Below are 23153 nucleotides of genomic sequence, written 5' to 3' on the forward strand. Positions count from 1 at the left end.
TGAACAAGCATGTCATTTCATTTTTAGAAACATGCTCCTGGCAACAGTTTGAAGGAAGAATTTGTTCATCTCTCAAACTCTCTGACCTCTACTAAAGAGCTGTTGTACTTTAATTCTCTGTTGTGCTATTTGGAACAGATTTGAGTCTTTAGATGATTTATGTTCATATTATTTTCTTCAGGTCAGTTTTTATTTTGCTTCTATTTATGGATAGGTGGAATTCATTATCCATTGTTTCCTTAAGTCTGTCTTTCTTATTTAGCAGGTACCTCCTCCTAAAAATATACATTTTGGAAAGCATTTTCTCCCTCTAGAGAATACTCTTTCTTTTTCAGTTTCCTTTGTAACATCTGGTTTGATGCAATGGAATTTACTCTTAGTTGTTAAGTAGCTGCTAATGCTGTTTCTGCTACTTTACCCAGGGCCCACACTGTGTGGAAATTCCACACAGTCTATAATTAGCATTCGAAGACATGGAATCGATGCAATATCTCCATCCGTTCATCCAGCTGTAACTTGGGACCTTCTTGCCTTTTCCATCCTGGGTGGTAATGAGGAAGTAAGCGTTCAATAAACTCCCTATAACAGATTCCATATGGTACCTTCTGGGTTTCAAGGGGCATTTACCAGGCTTTCCCCCTCTCCAATTATATTTTATCTGTCATCACTTGCATGTTTGTTAAGTTCCCTCTTTAAATTTCGTACAACCCTCTCCAAAGACCTCACAAAAACTAGCGCTTTTTCAAGGCTGACATCCAGAAGCAACTAGTCCATCTGCATTTGAGGACAATGCTCTGAGAAAGCTTCCAAAGGTATCTGTACCAGGGATTAAAGGACCCAGGGATGGGAGATGAGTGGTCAGGATAGTCTTCGGGACCAAAGGTCTTCCATTTAGAAATTTCCTAAGAGAAATAAGTAGGCATAGTCCGTAGTGAAAAGTATATGAAGTGAGTGTCACTGCCTCTGGTAGATAAGCATGGGGATTTCCACTAGTCTTACTTATCCTGGGAAGGGAACAAACAGACTGAAAACCAACCAAATGGAAACAAAGCTCTGTCTTGGCTTCAAAACACCTGGAAATTCGCATGACGTGTTTTGAAAACAATAATAATCATTAGGAGACTTGACACAGATTTCTGTCTCTCTTGGTTATGACATCTGTCCTTGTGTGTCCATATTACATCCATATTAAGAAGAGTGACAACATTAAGAATTTCATTGGGCTTTTCGATACAAAGTAAATGGAACTAAACTAACCTGAAAGATTTTTAGTTATAGGCAACGTAGAATGACTCTGAGGGACCCGTGGTCTATCAGAAAAATAATTCTACACAAAGGTGGGCGGGGGGCAGGAATGAAGCCCAAACACCAGGTCTTTCATAGCTTTTTCCAGCCTCTAGAAAGCCTGACTGTAGTCACTCACTTCAGTGGAGACCCACATATGTGCAACGTCTTTATCTTCTAGTTTGCATGTCCACTGCTCCCCAAGGTTTCCACTCCTCCCTTCTTGAGAAATGAAAATCACAAGCACTCTCATGGTGCTTACTGCTTTCAACCAATGTCAAAGCTGTTCATTATATTCACTTCACAATGTTCATAAGACTTGCCGTTCCCATTTTAGGGGGAAGGGAAGTGCCTATGAACTTTGCCAAAAATATGTGGTAGTTTGAATGCATTGGCCCCCATAAGCTCACAGTGAGTGGCACTATTAGCAGGGGTGGCTTTCTTGGAGTAGGTATGGCCTTGTTGGAGGAAGTATGTCACTGTTAGGTGTGGGCTTTGAGGTCTCATATACACCCAAGCCATGCCCAGTACTTGAGTCCACTTCCTGTTGCCTTCTGATCAAACTGTAGCCAGCACCATGTCAGCCAGCACGCTGCCATGCTCCCTGCCGTGATGATAATGGACTGAACCTCTGACACTGTAAGTGAGCCACCTCAATTAAATTTTTTCCTTATAAAAGTTGCTGTGGTCATGGTGTCTCTTCACAGCAATAGAAATCCTAAGACTAGGTGTTAGTAAATCATGGGGCCAGAATTCCAACCCAGGCAATCTATCTTCAAGGTCTATGTGCTTACAAGCACTTCCTCCCAAGAACACATTTTAAGGTGTTCACAATCATAGCTGAAGAGCAAGCTCTGTTGATTATTTTCAATACAAATTAGAGACTCATGCAGGCCAGTATGTTTCAATGGAGAGAAAAATACACAACATATAAATGTGAAAGCGGCATTTTTCTTTGTATGACTATACCAATTCATTGAAAGAAAAAATTCTTTTCCATGCTTGACTGCTTCAGAATGTGCTGAAGAGAGAAAAACAGTGTCATAGACGAAAGATGGGTGTGTGTCAAACACTTTTTGAATGACTACAAGGAAAATACTTCACTTCTTAACTTGGACCTATGCAGTTTGGGAAAGACTGATATTTTCCTTATGGCCTTGAATGAAGGAGATAAATGTGGTGATAGAAAAAAATCCAGTGCTAAAAGTGATTATCAAGCTTAGGAACAAAGCAATAATACCCAACAAAAGTGTTGGGACTCCTGAAGTACATAGGAATAATTTTCCCAGAGGAACAACAGAACAGAGCAGGAACGAGGGCCACCTGGTGGTTGTGCAAACATTTAATGGGCTATCAGTGAACTAGGGAGGAGGTTTGCCCTGGAGTGCCCTTAAAAGGAGGCTTGATATCCCCATGATGTCTCCCTCTATCATGGTATCTCTTTCATTGCTTTCCAGCTCAACCATCCTGTTCCCTTATGTTCCCATCCCCCATACCCTACCCTCCATGGGCATAGCTAGAAACTGGGTGCTAGGGTAGTTCCCAGGAATCCACAAGGATGACCCAAGCTTAGATTACTAGCAATAGTAAAGAGAGTGCCTGAACTGGCTTACCCCAGTAATCAGATTGGTAAATACCCTAACTGTCATCATAGAGCCTTCATCCAGTAACTGATGGAAGCAGATGCAGAGATCCACGGTCAAGCACCAGGCCAAGCTCCAGGAGTCCAGCTGAAAGAAAAGAGGGATTATATGAGTAAAGGGTGTGTGTGTGTGTGTGTGTGTGTGTGTGTAGATCATGATGAGGAAACCTACAGAGACAACCAAACCAAACTAGTGGGAACTCATGAAATTTAGACCAACACCTATGGATCCTCCACAGGACTTGGACTAGGCCCTCCACATAAGCAAGACAGTTGTGTAGCTTGACCTGCTTGAGGGGCTGTAGCTGGAGTTATCTCCAGTCCCGCCTAGGCCCACAGCCACTCAGACACAAATAAACATACAGATGTTTATATTATTTAAATTGTTTGGTCTAATGGCTCAGGCTTTTTGCTACCTAGTTTTTATATTTTAAATTAACGTGGCTTACCGGTACTTTACATCATGGAGGCAGCTGGCAGCTTCTCCTGACTCAGTCTTTTACTTTTCAATGTTCTCCTCTCTCTTTGTCCCGCCTATACTATACTTTTTGTCTGGCTACTGGCCAATCAGCGTTTTATCAACCAAATCAGAGCGATACATTTACAACATATAGATATTCACAACAACCCACCCCCACCCCCGGCAGTGAGATCAGGATCCATTCTTGGTGTGTGAGCTGGCTTTTTGGAGCCCACTACCTATGGTGGGACACCTTGTACAGCCTTGTTCAGGGGGAGGGGCTTGGACCTGCCTCCACTGAATGTACCAGGCTTTGCTGGCTCCCTATGGGAGGCCTTACCTTGTTGGAGGAGGGAATGGATGGTGAGTTGAGGGGGGGGGGGAGGCTGGAGGGTCAGGAGGAGGGAGGAGAGGGTGATCTGTGATTGGTATGTAAAATTAATTTTAAAAATTTCTTAATTTAAAAAAAAGGGAGGCTGGGGTGATGATCTTGAGGAGTAAGCCATGTTATTATATACCGATTTTAAGGCAAGAGTCCATTGAAAAAGAAATGGGATTTTTATCAAAGTGTTAAGTGAGGTAAAAGAGTTAGGCACACGTATTTCTGGAATAAGAGTATTAATTAGACTAAAGAAATACACGTGCTGTGGTCCTGCAGTGGCCGGGATCTAGAGTGATGTCCACGGCTACTATTACCACTGAGGGCTCTGCACATGCCCAGGGTCTGGGACCATGTTGGTGTCTGAAGTCCATGCTGCCGCCATGGCCATACTGATCTGGGCGGCCTGTGCTGCCACTAGGGCCATAGTGATGTCCGGGCTCAAGCTGCTTCTGAGGGCTATGTCTGTATCCGCGGTCCTGCTGCAGGTAGAGTCTGTGATGATGTCCTTGGCCAGTGTTAGCACAGGGGACATAGGAACCACATGTGTGGAAATCCAAGGACTGCGCTGAGCCAGCCCTGCCCTTACTGGATACTGCAGCAGTATTAGAAGCCTGGTCTCTCATGGAAGAGCTGCCTCCCATTCCAACCTCCCACCACCCCGCACTTGGGAAAGAGGCCCCACCCCTCGCCACAGGCATGCAACTCAACGGGCAGCACACTTGAGCTGAACCTCAGGTGAGGGCAGGAGAGTTGACCCCGCCTCACCGTGACAAGGGTAAGAGAAAGACACACACACACACACACACACACACACACACACACACACACACGGCTCACCCACTGCTACCTGCGACAGGCAAGAGAGCTGGTCCCAGGGTCACAAAAGCGGGAGAATAAGTCCTGCCCCTCACCGGCTGCAGCACACAAGAGTGTGGGCTCCACATCCAGTCTGGGTCGCTCACTAGAGCTAACCCTGTTGTCAGGAAGCAGGTGAGCCAGCCCTAAGGGCATGAGAGCAGGAGAGCTGACTCCCCCACCCCCACCTCATATCCCCCCATAACAATGAGGAGAGAGGGACCCACATCTCAACTGAGCAAAACTGGTCCCGGTGCTGTGAGTGTGAGAGGACTAGATCTGGGGAACTGAGAGCAGAAACGGCCCCATCCCTTCCTGTAGGCTGATAGCTGAGGCAATGCTGGAGAGCTAGCCCACCCGGGTATTGAAGATGAGGGAAAGTTGTTGGGCTGACCAACCCAGCTACCAAGAACCAGGGCCGTGAGCTAGTCCACATTCACCTCATCTATGAACTGTTGGAGCATGTGAAGGAAACGAACCTACAGATCCAAAACTGCAGGATCTCCATGACACAGGACAACGGGGTATCCAAGAAGAGCCGCATTATCAATAGCATAACAGAAGCCAGCCTTGAATCAGACCAGTGACTGACTCATAGCAATGAACACTTACAGGTAAAGATGAATGGACTCAAGAGTAAACTCAACGGGCCACACTACAACTTCCACAGCGAGATTCTTCTCCCCCCCCCCCCACCGCCCGCCTTTTTTTTTTTTTTTTTTTTTTTTTTTTGGTTTGGGTTTTGATTGTTCTACTAAATTTTGTTTTGTTTTGGGGAGGGAGGTTGCTTGGGCAGAGGGCAGAAGCGAGGGGACAGGGATGTAACTGGGAACGAGATGCATGATGTGAAATCCACAGAGAATCAATAAAAGTTGAGAAAAAAAATTACATGCTCAAAGCCTTTAAATTGAAGATTCCCTAAGGCATTCAGGGATGAAAGAAAGCCAGAGTGAATGATGGAAAATGCAATAGAAGGGCAGGGGTTAACAGAAAGCCACACCCTCCAAAGCTACAAATGTCAGTGGTGCCCAGAGGCATGTTGGTTCCTAAGATTTAATCATTAATTGCAGGGACAACAAGGGTGAACAGGAGAGGAGCAGGCCTGCTAACCTAAGACAGGATGGAAAGGTAGCCTGGAAGAAACAGTACTTAGGGTGGTGGGGAGGAGCGCTAGGGTTCTGGATGTATTTTGAAGACAGGAGAGATCCGATTTCCTTTGCTAATGGCTGTGGACTGTGTGAGAAACGATACTCAAGGGGACATTCAAACTTTTTCTTTTAGATGAATGGAATGTCGTCATACACTGACATGAGACGGGCTTTGTGTACAGTAGGTTTGGGGGGAAATGCCTGGAATTCAGTTTAGAACATACTGAATTCAAGATACCATAAACACACCTGCAAGACAGCCCAGTGAGATGAGAAGAGAGTCAGATGTTGTAGTTGAAGTCCAGGGTAAAGACCTGTGCCCTAGATGTGACTTAAGGACTCAGTGCATAAGCCCGTGGTTCTCAACCTGTGGGTCTCAACGCCCTTTGGAGTGAACGACCCTTTCACAGGGGTCACATATCTGATATCTTGTATATCAGATATTTGCAATACGGTTCATAAAGTAGCAAAATTACAGTTATGATGTAGCAAGGAAGTAATTTTATGTTTGGGATCAACACAACACGAGGAACTGTATTAAAGGGTCACAGCATTAGAAGAACCACTGGGGTAGATGATATTTCTAACATTTCCGAGTTAATAGTCATTATAAAGGAAGTTCCAACTTTCTCTATATGGCTTCCCTGATTTTCAAAGGAATAAAACATTCAGAAACAGACAAGAAATTAGCAAGTACTGTATCATTCAGGAAGAGTATCATTGGAGAATCTTCTTTGTATTTTATCATAAAAACAGAAGAGGGTATTTCAGTATTTTTCCTTATCCAATTTATCTGAATAATAAGCCTTGTGGGTTTTTTGTGGCCTCATAATTCTCATAAATTGTTTACATCTTCCTTATAGTTCTCAATGCCTCATAGCTTTCTCTCCTCAGACACAATGATAAATCATCAGCTAGTGCATAGAAGAGCAGTTACAGGATTTTAAATCAATTAATGTTTTTCTATAAATAACCTTTAAAGAACTATTTGTGGAGCCGGGCGTTGGTGGCGCACGCCTTTAATCCCAGCACTCGGGAGGCAGAGCCAGGCGGATCTCTGTGAGTTCGAGGCCAGCCTGGGCTACCAAGTGAGCTCCAGGAAAGGCGCAAAGCTACATAGAGAAACCCTGTCTCGAAAAACCAAAAAGAAAAAAGAACTATTTGTGGTTCTTATAATCAGTTTCAGAAACTACTGCTTGATCTTGCATCTGTAATCAAGTTTGTTCTTTATCAATGTAAGCAACACACTGGCCGGTTTTGGTGGTGCACCACATTAGCATTTGCTGAAGGAGGGGGAGGCAGGAGGGTCACAAGTTTAAGACCAGCCTGAGCTCCATTTTTAACGTCTCAAGAAACTATGATTCAAAGCAGGCTACCCAGTCTGCTCACCTCCATATCACGATGTCACCTTCACAGCCAAAGTTTAAGTTGATCACTTATATAAAATTACCAGAAAATGACAGACTAAATCCAATTAGAAAACCTATCCAACAAAATTTCCAGGATGAAATAACTTCAGACCTTTATGTTTGTAAACGTGATTTTTGAAAACCTACAAGAAACATTTGCTGTAATGTAGGGCTTACCCAGGACAACACTGAACACTGCATACACAGAGATTGAGGAAGGGCCCTGAAATTAGTCACAGAATTTTCTGTGAATATGTTTGCATTTTTAGGACAAAGAGTTGAATCTTTCTATGATCTCAAAAACTCCATGACTCTCTACAGTAAAGATTCAGTGAATAAAATGTATTTTCCAAGACACTTCTTCATCTTTCTAGACTCTTCCTGCACGCTGTCCTGGATTCTGACCCTACCTGTTTCAACATCAGTGTCTTTAGGAAACCTCTCTGATTTCCGAAATAGAGATAGGTACGTTTTCTCTCTTCAGTCCTCCCTGACTATGTGCTTGCTGCCTGTTCTACTTGTAGCATGCTTCTTCCTCCCTATCCCCACCTGCTGGCTATCTCCTTCTCTTTCATTCATGAAGTCTTTGGGGGATACGCCTGACCCCTGGCACTGGGTTATCTGCTTCTTCTCTGTGTTCCCAGAGTACCCAGGGTGAAATCCGTCTGACAGTGATTACGATGCCCTGTTAGCACTACGTGGAATTGCTCTGTGTCATTGAAGCTCATTCTCTCTCATCTTCCCATCTCTAATGCCTATCCCAGTTCTTGATACTGAAAAAGAGCCCACTGAGTGAATGATAAAGGATAAAGTCTTATTTTTCTCAACTTTAAGAGAGGAAAACAGTATAGGGATTCCAACAATATATAAGATTACAGTCACTACACACAGCAAATGACCCAAAACTTAAACACACAGAACCATCCACACCTTTCTCTTGTTCCAGATTTAATCAGACCATTACACAGCAGGGAATATTTCCCCTCATCTCACCTGTCAGTTGGAGAGAAAGCACCTTCCAAAAATGTAAGGGTTCTAACCAAGCCTTTGGTAACTGGAGGGTGCTTTGTCTAAATCCCAAGAAGAGAAAACACCTGGTACTTAGTACCCAGTTAGAAAACTATTTTCTTCAGGATTTGGTACATGGAACATTTGCTTTTGTTTTGGATAAACATTAAACTGAACCTTCTGTTATTTTCAAAGAACATCAAATATTCCCAGTGAATGTAGGATGTGCAGGATGGACATGCACAGACAGGGTTTTGATTCCTTCTATCTCAGCTGAAGAGTGTATACATTTTAGATAGTGAAATTCTGTTATTAATAAAGTAACTACATAGAGCATGTTCAATATGGATACACAAATGCACACCACACTCAGGATATGTGCTTAATGATGCATTGTTTCTGAAAACTAATGTCTTATATTCTACAAATACAGTGATATATTAAATGGTATAAATATAAAGATTAGTCACACAATAGATTAGTAATTGTGGTCTACACCAGGACTCAAAAATTACCATGTGGTGGACTGGAAGTGAATTTTCTGAAACTCCTATGATGAGACTGCCCCCTAGAGTTCAACTCACCACATTGCATGAGAAATTAAATAGAACTGATTAAAATTGTTCTTCAAATCTAATATTGCTATAGGGATCTGAGTGGAGTAACATTCACAGAATTGAAATTTCGTGATAAACTTGTTTTACAGTCAAGGTTAATATAAAATAGATCGCTCTATTTAGGAGGAAAAAGTGTAGATTAGTGTAAAAGAGTTCAAATGGTCTAAATGAATTAGGATTTAGAATCCATACCTATAATTGTGATTCAATCATCAAATCTATATTCAACCCTGAGAATTAATACCCCTGTATTATAAGCATAAGCTTCAAAAATTAATATTTTTAAATATGCAGTCAACATTTTTAAAAGGAAATGGACACTCCCTACCCATGCTCACCCACCCATGCTCACCCATCCATACTTACTCACCCATGCTTACCCACCCATGCTTACCCACCCAAGCTCACCCACCCAGGTTCACCCACCCATGCTCACCTGTGACAACCACAACAGGTTTCTCAGGGCAATTTAATATTCTTCCTCTTACACTGAGGTGATCCTTTGATGGAAAACAGAGTGCCAGAAAAAGTTAGAAGGATCATGAGGAAGAGAGCCAACTGGCTTCAGTGATTGGGCCAGGGGTTGGGGCAAATCACAGACAGACCAGAATGAAAGTTTTTGAGACATTCCACACTTTTAGGAAAACTGGAGGAAATACCGCACACAAGCCTCATTTCACTGGTGCTAAACAAAACCTCCAGATCTTTCTGTGTCTTTCAGTAAAAACAGCATCGTGACATTACGTGTATGGAGTGAAAAGAATGAAAAAGAACAAATGGCCACATTGGGTCATATTATTATATTTGTAGACGAGGTGACAATCACAGGAAGTGGAACAGGTTTGGGGGGAGGGACATTACACACTCAATTTGGCCATGTATCGATATCTGTGGAAAAAACCAACCACTAATTAAGACAATAACATGTATGTCTGAATCTCACAGGAGGAAAGTGAGTTAATAACGGTTTGATTTGGATAAGGTTGTAAGTTATGAGATGGATGAGATGATCTCACCCATGTGAATTCTGGACCGATCAGGGGAAGACCACGATTAAAACATAATTAGCCCGAGAACCCGATGCCTATGAAAGGGGCTGACTGGAAAATTCTGCAGATATAGAAGCTATGCCTACTCTATGAAATAATAAACGTTTGTTGAATTAATGAAGTCAGGACTAAATAAAGATGGATGAATGAATGAATGAATGAATGAATGAACATAGACAAAAGTTTCATTTATCACAATAGCTCTTTACATTTACTGACCTTCACATCATTGAGACCAGTCCATATTATTACTTGATTATTACTTAGCCTAAGATGTGAAAATACGAATTTACTCTCCTCTCCATTTTTTTTCCTTTTTAAATGTTTACAAGATGAGATAGACTTGAGGGTGCTGTAGTGTTGCTGGTCTATCTTTCATAACTCACACCAGTAATTTTGTGACAGTTATGTTTCCTTGTGAACATGAGCCTACCAAAACACGTCATGTTAAAAAAACAGCTCAGCAATATAATGTCATATAATTACCCTTATTAACATACTTAGAGGCTTAACGGTGCAAACCTCCTGGTTTTCCGTGTATTTTCCTCATACATCTCCCAAGCCAATAAAAATGTTAATGTTTTTATTAATCAAGTAGGAAATGAATTGTCACCAATTAAAACAGTTGTAAAGTAGCTGCTAGAATTACTTGTGCAGAATTAGTGTGCAATTATAACACCATTAGAAGAAGACACAGATGTTTTTCTTTCTAAAGGAAACCCAACTTTAGATTTATTTTTCTTTCATTTTTAAATGCTTCTGCTTTCTTTTTATTTCAGAGTACTAGGCAATCTTGCAAAGAATTCCATTCTTGGTCTTCTGGTTTCACAAGTGATAACCTTCTAGGAAAAGTTGGAATAACTGCTTGATTTTTGGTTTTCATGGTGTGCATCCAGAAAGACTGAAGACAACAGCTAGTTTGGAGATAAACGCATCTGTTCATGATGGTACTCCACTGATGCTTCAACCCTATGTATTAGGAGTTCTGGAGACAGTCCTTTTGTATTGCTTATAGTTAGTAGAAGAATGAGGGAGAAAAGAGATATTTTACATTATTGATTACAAATCATGAGCTACCATTAAAATATGCCAGGTAGTAATTTTTTATCCTTTACGAAGTAGAGGAGTATAACTGGGCAGTTGTTGTTTTCTTTGAATTTATTTTTGATTGATACAAAAAGATATAAGAATTATACATATCTATATGTCATTACATGTATACCTTACACAATCACATTAAACATGCATGTCTGCCTCACACATGTATAACTTCTCTTGGGTGAAAATATTCAAAGTCCTGTGTCCTACCTTTTTTGAGAATGCAGTGCATAACCATTGTCTGTGGACACTTCCCTATAAGACAGAACACTAGATTACCCTATTAGATTGCAACTTGGTACCCATTGGTAAATCTTTCCCCATCTCTTCCTCCTTCCTACTCTCCCAAGCCTTTGCTCACCACCATTCTACTTTCAATATCTATGAGAGAACAGTGTATCTTCCACAGATGAGTCATATAGTGTGCCACTTGGGTGCAGAAGAATGGTTGACTTTGAGTCATTTTAGGTCTTTGGTTTATTTACACATAATGAGAATATCCAATTAAACTAGAGAATCCAACATGACTTATTTTCATTAAATTACAAAAATTAAAAAAAAAATTATGTTTGAAAAGATTGACACTCAGTCAGCCCTCTGGACCCCTGGGTTCCATATTTGTGGACCCAGCAAACCTCAGATCAAAAATACTTATGAAAAGTTGCATTGTTTCTTAAGCAATGGAGTACAACAATGGTTGTGCAGCATTCATATTGTATGGGATATTCTAAATTGTCTAGACATGATTCAAAGTATGTAACAGGATACACATGGGTTATATGCAAATGCCATGTCATTTTCAATAATGAATTTGAGCATCAAAGACTTGAGGAACCACAGCATTGCTGGATTGACTCTCCACAGACACTGAGGCAGCAGACCTGTGTTGATCACAATAGAGAAACCAACCTTGAAATACTTCATCTATCAGAACCTTCACTAAACTCTGATCTCTTCTCTGCTGGCCATTCTCATATTTGTTAGGGATGGAAACAGGTGCTATTTCCATATGGGCATAGATGCAACACCTAACAAAGGAAAATGTTCTTATGAGTTGAATCCGATATTATGATTTTCCTTTAATGCATCCCTCATTTTCCAAAGTGACAGATTCAAGGCAACCGCATCTTGACTGTTAATTACTGTCAAAGGGCCACACAGAAAGATCATCTTAACACAGTGTAACTGGAGCAGTAGAATAATTGTTTTTTTCCACCTGGAAAGTAAAGTGTGTTCAGTTCAATCAAAGATGCATATTTTTAGCTTAAAAACTAAAGTACTTGGCATTCTTTAGCATGTGTGTGCATGTGCGTGTGCGTGCGTGAGTGCATGCGTGTGTGTGTGTGTGTGTGTGTGTGTGTGTGTGTGTGTGTGTGTGACTTCAATATTCTGTCTTTTCAATTTAGATTGATTGCTCATCCAGGTGAATGTGAAGGCATTAATGAGTACATGGTACAAAATACCCACCATCTAATAAAACTGGAAGCTTCAGTACTTTCCAATAAATAGGAAAATAATTTGGTCCTAGAAATCGCTTTAATTGAATATGAAGAAAATGTTAGAAATAAAATGAATTACCAGACAATTACACAAAAATTACATCTCATTGTGCAAAACTATTTAACCTCAATAGAAGAACAATTAGAACACCCACACACTGCTGCTGCATTGGAAGTAATCCTTCCCATTTTAAAATGACACCATCATTATGAAAAAATATCTCAAGTGCTGTTGATAAAGTTGGAATTTAAGTAGAAAAACAAGCGAGGGTAGCTTCAACTCAATTTACTTTTAAAAGTAAGGCAGCCTTTAGGAATCCAACTCTTGTGTTAGACTTTAAAAAAAAAAATGCCCACCTGAGCTATCAGCTGTAGAATAAAACCCCATGTCAAAGACTCGATAAAGAAATGGAAGGGCGTAGGGAGGGAGCAACCAAAATTCAAAACAAGAAAGAAAACAATATAGAAAGAAAGATAGGAGTATGTTTATGCTTTACATATATATATGTATGTATTTAATATATGTAATATATATATTTATTACATGTATGTAATATGTAATATATATATTTCTAAAACTGCAAATGCCATTTAATTAGAAACAGGTCCCCAGAATCCATTCAAATGGTCACCATCAAGCAAGTTTCTTCCTACAAAATCCTCCTTGGTTCCTAAGGAGCAGGTGTTTGCCTTAGAGAAAACCTAGGCCAGTTAAAAAGAAAACACCACCCATCAGACCTTCAGATCCTGCCACAAAACCACAAAGCTTTCACACAGCTCATTTTAGTGGCCATCTGATGTAAGCGTTCTGGTCTCTGGGTACCCATCCCCAAGTCTACACGTAAATTAGAATGTTAAAGACGTGCGCTGTTTTCTAAATTGCTTAAATTCCTAGGCGGAGAGGCACCCTGCACTCAGGGAGAAAAAGAGCTAAGTGTTAGCTAGGGTTAGCTAGTCAAAGCCCAGGGCTTGCAGGGCTGGGATGCCTGCCCCGGTGCCTTGAAGGCCCCGCAGCCAGCCCAGACCCCGATCCTGCGCAGTGGAGGTCCCCAGGAAACACAGAGCACAGTCCAGGTCCCAGGTAGTCTCCCTCCTCCTGCCCTCAGAGCTCTGCCTCTTCCAGGGCTGTTTTCTGCTGCTTTTCCCGCCCACAACGCTGTCTCCCGGGGTTGGATTGAGTGAAAGGTCTCCATGGAGACGCGAAACTGAAGAGGTGGCAGAGTGGGAGGCCCAGTCCTCAAACATCAGTGGAGAATTGTGCTCAGTACTTACAAGGGGAGGGAAGCGGAGGCGAGGAAGGACAACACAAGTGAGAACCTGGCATCTCGTGAAAGGTGGGAGAAAGAAACAGACCACGTGGCTATAAACAGCTCTTAGCTTGGGGTTCAATTTATACAGGTGACTTTGTATAAATTTGTGTAAGCAAGGGCGCAGTGAAACCACCAAATCAGACCGCCCCATGGGTAAAAAGAAAGGTTTATTCAGGGGGAATTCACCAATGCCATGGTTAGCTCTCCAGCAAGAGTGGTGAGAAATTCTTGGCAGTTGTAAGGGGTTATGTTGCCCGGGAGGGAGGGGAGTGAGCTGGAAGAGCCTGGAAAGCAGTGTGGGGCTTTGATCTGTTGCAAGCCTGTTGGAGTTGATAGAAAACTAAATGCCTTTTGCAGAGATTAGGGGGTGTAGGGCAGATAAGAAAGTAATGGCTTTCCCTGGCAAACAGAAACCTACTTTACAAGGTTTCTTAGGAATACCGGGTAAAGTTTGTCAGGTCAGAGTCCAGCCTGAGTTAAGCTCAGAGTGTTATCTACAATATTGTGAGCGGCATTACTATTTGGGGTTTGGGACCTAACAGTATGGACCCATAGTCTTTTTTAACATGCTTGGCAGGTGTCATGCTTATGCATCTTTGTGGGGCGTTTACCCACCAACCCCACAGCTCCCCAGAGTTTTCTTGAGTGCGAGCAGCAGGAAATATCAGATAGAAGGTTTTATAGTGGAGAATATTGCGGAGAGAAACAAATAGAAAATAAAGGATAGCCTTGAGAAGGCCTGGAACCTATTCCAACGGGCCGATTGTCTCTGCCCCAGGGTTTTTATAGACGCCAAGGGGTGGAGCAAAAGACCTCCTCCCCCAGCACAGCCAAGTGCAGACCATCTCAGACACCTGCACTCAGGCCCGTGGTCCTGATCATCCTCTATTCAGACCTGCTGGGTAAAGCCACGAGGAACCCCAGAACAGGCTCCCATAGGTCCCCCCTTCTTAATATATATATATAAAAAAATAACTATTAATGGCTTACAGCAATCTCCATAGCTGTTACACCTCCCAGTATGGGAGTAGAGGATGATATAGATGGCATTTCTCTTTTGAATTAGGTCCGAGGTGACTACAGCAGTCTTAGCTGCCTCAAGCCCTTTCTAAACCAAAAACTCTTAAGGCGACTACAAACTTAAAGAATACCTTAGCTTCATCATTACCATTAACAGGTTGACATAAATATCGCTATACATAGTCACAATTCTCTCAATCTTATAGCTCAAAGCAAACTCTTAACAGAACCATTTGAATTTTCTCTGATTACAACTTTAACTCAGTCATTTGAATTTTCTTGTTAACAGAACATAGGAAAAACTTCGATGTATTCACATTGAATTTAAATATTTCCTTAACTCCACAAAACCAGGGTGCATTAATATCAATAGGTTTCTATGAACATAATTCAATCTCATAACTCCTCCTTTTTTTTATAATTTTTTTAAACAAAGTCTCAAACCTAGTTAGAGGAACCCAAACTTATACAATTCCTACAAACCAATATTGAAAAGCAATATTTTCAATCTAACCATTATCACTTTGAAAACTTTTAGCAAAACATCCAAAAGAGTTTATACTTTAAATTTAGTATGCCCATTTGCATTTCTTACTAAGATAACATTAATCCACTCAAATAAGAAAATGTTTTTTTAAATTACATAGACTAAGGAATGTTAACTCTCCCTTTTCTTTATAATTTAAGCAAAGTCTCAAGCCTAGTTAGAAAACCCAAACTTTTCCATTTAAACAGTTCCATTTGTAACACAAAACCAGTTCCTTAACTAATTCCATTTTTACATAAACAGTTCCACAAAACAATTCATGAATCACCAGTTAATAAAGCATATATGCATACACAAAACTGCATCTTGATTCTAGGTAGAAATAAATTTCTTCATTTTTATAGTTCCATTTTTAACCCAATTCCAGAAAACCGTTCCTAGGTCATTACTCAAAATTGTCCCATTGCAATGAAATCTCTATTGTTTATTTCATTTCATTTCTTAAGTCTTAAAATTAAAATGATAAATTCTGGTACTAGCCTTCCAAATATGAGAAATCCATAACCAAAATCTTTTTGTAATTTTATCTCAAACAAGAAAAATTCTGGTATCAGGCTTTCACCTCCAAATATGAAGAGACGTTTTCAACCAAAACTTTTTGCAGTTAATAATTTTTGTTCAAACAATCGTCTCTGAACTTTTATTCTCAAGCCAGAGACCTTTTTGCTGTTAGCTCAGGTTTTTTCTGTGTTGCGTCGATTTTCTACGGATCTCAGATGCTTCTTAAGAAAAATACTTTATATCACCTAATAGCTGTGCAGTATTTGGCGAAGAGCTTTACAGCAGCTAAATACGGTAATTTCACTCAGCATGAAGTGAAGTGTTTCAGTAGAACAAACCAAAAGTACTGCTGTAATAGAAATGTTTGTCTGAATTGAAGTACTTAGGGGAGCTATTATGAATTTGGGTGAAGGGACAGCCTCTAGTTAAAAACAGTCTACCGCTGACAGTGCATCTCTGCATGGCAGCTTTCTTTTGTAGAATAGCTTCTTGAATTTGTTGAAACATTTTGACTTGATTGTTGTTAGTTCCAAAATTTTCACCAAAACTGTTACTATTCAAGGAAGTCAAGAACATAGATGTTCTTTCATGAAAGGTATCCTTCATTAGCTTACTTTGAGGAAAAGCACTTTCAGGATTTAGTATTTTCACTTCATTAGCTTTAACTCCTGATGTTATTATTAGCAGCTGTAATATTTAGCATTGATTTCTTATAAGGAACTTTCAGGTGAAGCAACTCTTTTGTAAGACAGATTTTCTGAAGTTTCCCATCTATAAAGCAGTTATTTCTTTTTTGAATTCCCATTTCCTTGTCTCCTTATTAGATTTGCAAAGGAATTACTCATTGCAGGCAGTTTGTTCAAAAGGCAAAGAACTTGTGCCATTTCAACATAAGTTTCTTCATATCTAAGACAACGTTCAGTGTATAAACTGCTTTCCCTTGTTTTAAGGATTTTAAAGTGGCTTGTTTGCTCTTAAAGGTAGCTTTTTGTCATCCAACTACCGTAAAAACTTTGTACAGCTATTAGGGTAAATAAGGCATTTTACCAACCCCCAAACCGTGAAGCGCCTAGTTCTGTATCCTTTCAATTTTTCATTGGAACTGACACTTAAACTCTTAGATGATTTTCACCTTTATTCTTTTTAAAAGCTGTATTTTAAGTTTACCATGAACCTATTTTTGAACTGACAAAAGTGTTTGGGGGCAATGTCACCATCTTTAGCAGAAAAACTACCTTTCCCAGAATGCATTTCCCTTATATCAGTCCATAATAATATCAGTCCCTTATATCAGTCCCTTATATCATTTCCCATAGTTCTTTTTGGGTCTGAGAGTCAACTGGTTATCTTTTACCAGACTTGCTTACAAATTCTTGCCCGGGAGGTTTGAACAAAGTTTTTTGCTTTTGCAACGGGAGATTTGAACAAGCATTTTACATTTTCAGCCATAGCAGGCACATTGGGAGGTTTCTGGTCTCTCCTCAGCTGGCTTTAACAGGTGTCTCTCCTTCATTTGACACTGGCCCTGGATCAAAACCGCACATGCCTCGTTAGCTGGCATTGAGGCTGGCATTTCTGATAGCAACTTTCCTCAGGGCTTGTGTTTGCCTTAGCCAGTCAGTGAAAAACAAGATCATTTACAACAGCTTTTTCATAGCTCTTTCAGAGAGATTTTCCCCCACTGATTTTATTCTCATTTTGCTTGTTCCTTTCCCCCCAGATACAGAGCTACAGATATCTCAGTCTGTTCTGTTCCCCTGCTAGCTGCCTTTGGAGGTAGGGGCTTTCTTCCCCCCAATCTGCCTCAAACTCTTAGCAGCTTTCACAGGTCATGCATTTTCTGGGGAGGAATCTGTCCCCTCTGTTTCTTCAGAGTCTTTCTCCCTGACAGTATCCAGTTTGGTCTCAGTTTATCCCCCAGAAACAGTTTCCGACACTACAGTGGTGGCTTTTCCTGCTACTGAAGGTAGGGGCTTTTTGTTTTCGGGGTCTGTGTGGTTTGCGTACAGACTGAAAATCTAACAAGGGAGGTTTTTTGCCATTTCTAAACATTAGGACAGGGGCTTTGCCTCATCAGGTCTTCACCTGGTCCAGTCCCCCAGTGGGTTGCATATGTTTGTCTGGGTGCTCAAGGACAGAGCTTATGCCAGAGGTAATCACCCCTTAAGGCTACACTCCCTCATCTCACCAGGAGTCAGTTGAAACAAAGCTTTTCTCAATGAGATGCTTTCTCCAATAGAAAAGAAAGCTTTACTCCTGGATAGTTAGTTCTCTTCTGCCCTGGCTGGGCTCTTTCCCCAGACAGCGTTCTGACTCAGCAGCACAACTGCTTCAGACACAGTTCAGATTTACTGTTTTCCCAGAAAGGTCCTTTCTCTGATAGGAAAGCTTTTTTCAGATTTCTTTTTGTAGCTATGGACCTATAAACCCGAGACTTGTAGGAAAGTGGACAACTGTGCTGTTCCCACCAGCTTTAGCTTTGTTTGTTCATTAGCAGTCTTCCCCTGGGTCCTGCACCTTCCTGCCTCAGCTCTGTGCTCCAGGAAGTTTGCCACTGCAGGAACCCTAGTATCCCCGAAATGCACTCCAACTCAGAGATGCTGGCCAGTCACCTCTGGGTTTTTGCTTAGAAGGGAGGATACAATGCTAACAGTTTGTGTTGCTTCAGGGGATCTTTGCTTTGGATAATTAGGAGCACCTTTTCATTCTGAAATGCTCACTCAGAAACAAAACCCTTGATGCCTCTGCTCGGCTGTAACTGAAAAGCTTGGCTTTTTTGCTTTTCTCAGGGTAAAGTTTCCTGCCCTTTTGGGCTCTCTGTAGCTCTTTACCCTTACTCTCCCAAGCGTTTCTCTCGGGGTACTCTGACCCACTGTCTTTTACTAGCTTGAAGAGACAGAGCTTAGAAGAGGTTTTTAGAAACTTGTTCCTGCCTCCTGCATTGCAGGGAGGATTGTTAAAGCTTGAAAGAACTTAGAGAGGTTTTGGTGTCTTAAGTTTGTTGTTTTCCTTTAGAGCTAATCCTAATATCTTCAGGTGATTCTAATTTTTGTCCTTCTGAGAGAGAAAGTTAAAGGCTTTAGTTTTTAAGCTTAAGAGCTTTTGAAAAAGATTAAGGCTTTTTAGAGATATTTTTCCCCCAGATTTTCCAAGAAAAGTTTTATAGTTTAAGAGAAAGATTTTTTTTCCCCCCAGGAGAAAGACCAACTTTTCCCAAAACTTCTGAACTTTAAACTTTTTGGCTTTTTACACCCCCATTTTTGCCTCAGGGAGAAATCACTTTCTCCTGCCACTTGGATTTAGCATTTCAGCTGTCCCCAGGTCAAAAGCTTCCATAAGAAACTTTCTTCCCCATAAGCTCAGAGAAGAGCTTTTTTTTATTATCCGTAAAGCCCAAAGAAAGATTTTTTCCCCAGTTTGCATTCATAGCCCTCAAAATTAGAAAATTGAAGTTTTTCTGTCTAGTTGCCTTACTTATTTTTTCCTACACAATCTTACACTTCTAAGTTTTTCCTAAACTATATTACTACCCTATACCTTATACTTATTTTTCACAGATAGAAATTGAGACAGGGATAGAAGATAGAAAATTTTGACAGAAGAGAATTTTGCTGCAGCATCGGACATCCTTCTAGTCTGCTTTCCTTTTCTCTCGAGGATAAAACCCCTGCCTCTCAATATATATAAAAAATATATATATTTTCCATAACACCGGCATGCCTTTCCACTGACAGGGCTGACTCAGCACTTTCACCAAAAACTCTGTAATAAAACTTATTTTCCTTTATCTTTAGTCCCTATTACTTTGTCTTTAGTCCCTGTTCATGTGTCTTTAGTCTCCCCTTTTTTTAGTCCCCCCCCCTTTTTTTTTCTTTAGTCCCCTTTTCTTCTTTTTTCTTTAGTCCCTGTTCGGGCGCCATTCTGTGGGGCGTTTACCCACCAACCCCACAGCTCCCCAGAGTTTTTTTGAGTGCGAGCAGCAGGAAATATTAGATAGAAGGATTTATAGTAGAGAATATTGCAGAGAGAAACAAATAGAAAATAAAGGATAGCCTTGAGAAGGCCTGGAACCTATTCCAACGGGCGACTGTCTCTGCCCCAGGGTTTTTATAGGGATGTCAAAGGGTGGAGCAAAAGACCTCCTCCCCCAGCACAGCCAAGTGCAGACCATCTCAGACACCTGTACTCAGGCCGGTGGTCCTGATCATCTTCTATTCAGACCTGCTGGGTAAAGCCACGAGGAACCCCAGAATGGGCTCCCACACATATCTTAATTTCATCATCTTCAGTCACCTGCCCCGACTTCCTCGACTTTGTTTTGTTTTTGTTTATGTGAGGCTTTTGTTTGTTTTCCATCTTTTCAGTCTGCTTCACCGAAGTTTCTGACCTTGTAGCTTAAACAGGTACTTGATTCACAGTGACATCCGGGCTACTTCACTCATCTTCATGATTTCAGCCATATTCAAGATCCCTAATCTACCTGCTTAGGATTTCATTTCTCTCCAATGATTCAAAGCTGTGTCGATTGCTTCAAGAGAAGTATTTGTCCAGCTGGATGACTCCCACAGGCAGCTCAGAATTGTCTCCCCAAAGCTAAATTTGTGATCTATCCTCTCTAGTTACTTCTTTAAAAAAATAATAATAATATCTGATCTTGTCTCCTTTTGGATTCCACAAGTTTCTTTGGGTTACCCAGAATGTTTTTGAAATAAGCAAGTGTTCTGTGTGTAGAGTGCTTACTGAGAAGCGGCTTCTCTTTTCTCTCTCTTTCACGGAGCCCTGACATATCACTCACTGAAAGTAACAAACCACCAACATCTGAACTTCTGTCTTCTAGAACACTGTTCTGGTGAAGTATAAATACTTACTGTTTATTTGTTTGCGTCTATACCCAGACTAGGAACTCTAAGATGGGAAAAATCATCTGAAATCGGGTAGCTTTATTAACGAACTCTACTCAGGTTGCTTAATTCCCAGGTGGATGGAGGGTTCTATGTTGTGGACTATTAACTAAGCAAAGATGTGTTACATTTGCTTATGCTGCATTTGTCTAGTGATGTAAAGATGTGTTGCTTTGCCTGCCTGAGGCACCTGATTGGTCGAATAAAAAGCTGAACAGTCAAGAGCAAGACAGTAGAGGAATAAGCGGGGCTGGTGGGCAAAGAGAATAAGTAGGAGGAAGAATCCAGGCTGGGCAGGAGAGATCTAGGGAGAAAAAGAGGGAGCCAGCCATGACCAGCACCAATCAACCAGGCAGCTGCTAGACAGACGACAGACACAGAGAAAGCAGTGAGAATAGGACATACAAAATGAAAAGGAAGGTAAAAAGCCCTGAGACAAAATCATAGCTGAAAAGAAACAGGTTAAAATAAGTTATAAGAGATGGCTAGTAAGAATAGCATAAGCTAGGGCTGAGCAAAAAAAAAAAAAAAAAAAAAAAAAAAAAAAAAAAAAAAAAAAAAAAGACAAACTACATGAGAATTTGATTCTCACTCTTCTCAAAATGGCATTGGAAATAGCTAAAAATCTTTATTGATTTAATACGCTAAAAATTGTATCTTCTCATATTCCCTAGCTAATCGGGAAATATTTACACAAAATGTATGTGTATATACTGAAGGGAAGACTCCAGAAGGAACTGGTTTGAGAGAAGTAGAAGTAAGGTGAGGCAGGTGAGGCCTAGATTAAGCACAAGTCATTGCTAATAGCAAGGCACACCCTCTAGGAAGCTTGGAAGTCATCCAAAAGCCAAGAGGAAGCCATGTACCTTAGGAGAGAGCACAGTTGGGAGAAGCAGGATTTCCTGCTGGTTCTCCACCTGTCACTCACAGGTTCATCTCACAGGAAGTGAATCCCCCCCTCTTTGTCAGACTGCTTCACCTAGGGCTCTGGGCCATTCACAGGCTGTGCTTCCAGGGCGTCGCTAAGCCGTGGGGAAGCCAGAGTTGCCTGGGCACAGCTTGCCTGGGCTATGAGGTATCTGCCCAGGTTCCTCAGCAGCAGGGTAGAAAAGCAAGCACTAAGGTCCAAAAGTACCCAATGCTGCCAGGTGTAGAAGGGTGAGTGTGATGTGTGAGCAGTGAGGGCAGGGTGATGAGCACATTGAGAATTCACTGCCTGTCAATCACTTTTTTGTCTCTTCAACATGGCTTATGATGATGATGATGATGATGATGATGATGATGATGATGATGATAATGTCGAGCTCTGTCTCTATAAATTGGTTTTCCCATTAGCCTTTAACAGATTCCTCCAGTCTCTTGCATTCTCTGGATTTCTGTGGCCTCCCCATTACCATTCCAAGCTTTACATTAGCCTTTCCCTCTTCTTTCTCAGCCTCCTACCTTAGCTCTTTTTGCATGACCTCTAAGTGCAAGAGGTCTTTTTACTTAATTGTCGGTTCTGTTTTCCTTTCTCTATACTCTGGCCCTCACTAACTTCAATATCATACTTTTGTACAGTTTCTTGGTTCACAACTCCTGACAGGACTCTCTCTTCTCTCCTCTAGACCAATGGAAATGGGTAGATACTAATCATTTCACTCAGCTGTTTCATAGACCAGACAGTAGGATGGAAACTGAATTCTAAATCTTTTCCCTACCCGCCCAGCAAATTCACATCATCCACCCACCAACTCAATCCTCAATTGCAGAGGAATTCTCCCAACTATGTTTGCACCATAGTGATTACCAAGTCCTTTAAACTTTGCCTCCAAAACATATCATATACAACTTTCTCCATGTGCCCTCTACCATTTTCCGTCTAAACTACAGTAGATGTATTTTTCCAGTCCCTAATTATTTGGCCTTCAAGCCTATTTAACCAGCCACTTCTTATACCATTGAAATCCTCAAATGTACAAAAAGAATGTTAGATTCCCAGGCATGCTCCTTTCTCACCACAGGTCTTTGGTACATGGTGCATGTTGTGTAGAAACATTTGGTCACTTGATTCCTGACTCAGCCTCAGGCCTCAACCTATCACTGTACTTCAAAAGATCCGTTAGATCTTGCTGTACTTTTTAGCATGGCACTTTCCCTCTTCCCTTTATAGCCCGTGTCGGAAGTTTTCATCATAGCAAATTAAATAAACTAGGCAGAAGAGGCCAGTATCGGGCACCGTCAATCATCTATGGAAGCAAAAACATGGACCTCATGGAAGAAGATGGGGGAAAACAGGGATGCTAGGAGCAGTGGGAAAAGATGATGGGGAGACTAGGAAATAAGCACCCCAATACAGCTAAACAGGGGGGAGTGCCCTGGTGTTCTACAGCACAGCGGGGTAACAGTACTTTTCAACAGCTGGTGCTATATTGCAAAGTAAT

This window comes from Peromyscus maniculatus, chromosome 18, assembly GCF_049852395.1.
Source record: "Peromyscus maniculatus bairdii isolate BWxNUB_F1_BW_parent chromosome 18, HU_Pman_BW_mat_3.1, whole genome shotgun sequence".
Lineage (NCBI taxonomy): Eukaryota > Metazoa > Chordata > Mammalia > Rodentia > Cricetidae > Peromyscus > Peromyscus maniculatus.